Below are 2,005 nucleotides of genomic sequence, written 5' to 3' on the forward strand. Positions count from 1 at the left end.
TGTTCACGGCAACATGATGTACAATAACCAAGATATGGGAGCAACCTAGGTGTCCATTAATAGATGAATGAATAAAAAAGATATGATTTATATATAATGAATATTACTCAGCCATGAAAAAGATAAAATTTTTACCATTTGCAACAACATGGATGGACCTAGGTGTGGGACACTTCTCCCACTCAGCCAGCAAGTGCAGGTGGACACCAAATCTGTGCATTGTTAGTGGGATTGTAAATTGGTGTAGCCACTATGGAAAGCAGTATTGCAGTTCCTCGAAACATTAAAAATAGAATTATCATATCACCCAGGTATTCTATCTGAATAAATAAATAAATAAAAACTAATCTGAAAAGAATATACAACCTCTATGTTCACTGCAACATTATGTACAATAACCAAGATATGGAAGCAACCTAGGTGTCCATTAATAGATGAATGAATAAAGAGGATATGATTTATATATACAATGAATATTACTCAGCCATGAAAAAGATAAAATTTTTACCATTTGCAACAACATGGATGGACCTAGAAGGTATTATGTCAGACAGAAAAACAAATATCATATGATTTCACTTATCTGTGGAATTAAAAAATGAAATAAATGAACAAACAAAAAAAACACAAATTCATAGATTCAGAGGACAAAGTGATGGTCACCAGATGGGAGTGGGTTGGGGGACAGTTGAAAAAAGTGAAAGGGACTAAGAAGTACAAATTACCAGTTATAAAAATAGTACTATCTGAATAAATAAATAAATAAAAACTAATCTGAAAAGAATATACAACCTCTATGTTCACTGCAACATTATGTACAATAACCAAGATATGGAAGCAACCTAGGTGTCCATTAATAGATGAATGAATAAAGAGGATATGATTTATATATACAATGAATATTACTCAGCCACGAAAAAGAAAAAATTCTTACCATTTGCAACAACATGGATGCACCTAGAAGGTATTATGTCAGACAGAAAAACAAATATCATATGATTTCACTTATCTGTGGAATTAAAAAATGAAATAAATGAACAAACAAAACAGACACAAATTCATAGATTCAGAGGACAAACTGATGATCACCAGATGGGAGTGGGTTGGGGGACAGGTGAAAAAGGTGAAGAGGGCTAAGAAGTACAAATTACCAGTTAGAAAAATAGTCGCAAGGATGTAAAGTACAGCATATGAAATATATCTGTCAAAATATTGTAATTACTATGTATGGGATCAGCTGGGTACTAGATTTATTGGGGTGATCTCATCATAAGTTATATAATGCCTAATTTCTGTGTTTTATACCTGAAACTAATATATTATCGTATGTCAACTGGAATTAAAAAATAAATTTTAAAATAAATTTTAAAAATAAAGTAAAAAGAATGAAAGGATCCTTAGAAAATTAAAAATAGTACTATCATGTGATCCAGCAATTCTACTTCTGGGAATATAAATGGGTACTAGATTTATTGGGGTGATCGCATCATGTTATATAATGCTTAATTTCTGTGTTTTAAACCTGAAACTAATATATTATCATATGTCAACTGGAATTAAAAAATAAATTTTACAATAAATTTTAAAAATAAAGTAAAAAATATGAAAGGATCCTTAAAAAATTAAAAATAGGACTACCATGTGATCCAGCAATTCTCCTTCTGGGAATATATCCAAAGGAAACAAAAACACCAGACACAAATTCATAGATTCAGAGGACAAACTGATGATCACCAGATGGGAGTGGGTTGGGGGACAGGTGAAAAAGGTGAAGAGGGCTAAGAAGTACAAATTACCAGTTAGAAAAATAGTCGCAAGGATGTAAAGTACAGCATATGAAATATATCTGTCAAAATATTGTAATTACTATGTATGGGATCAGCTGGGTACTAGATTTATTGGGGTGATCTCATCATAAGTTATATAATGCCTAATTTCTGTGTTTTATACCTGAAACTAATATATTATCGTATGTCAACTGGAATTAAAAAATAAATTTTAAAAT

This window comes from Myotis davidii, unplaced genomic scaffold, assembly GCF_000327345.1.
Source record: "Myotis davidii unplaced genomic scaffold, ASM32734v1 scaffold130, whole genome shotgun sequence".
Classification (NCBI taxonomy): Eukaryota; Metazoa; Chordata; class Mammalia; order Chiroptera; family Vespertilionidae; genus Myotis; species Myotis davidii.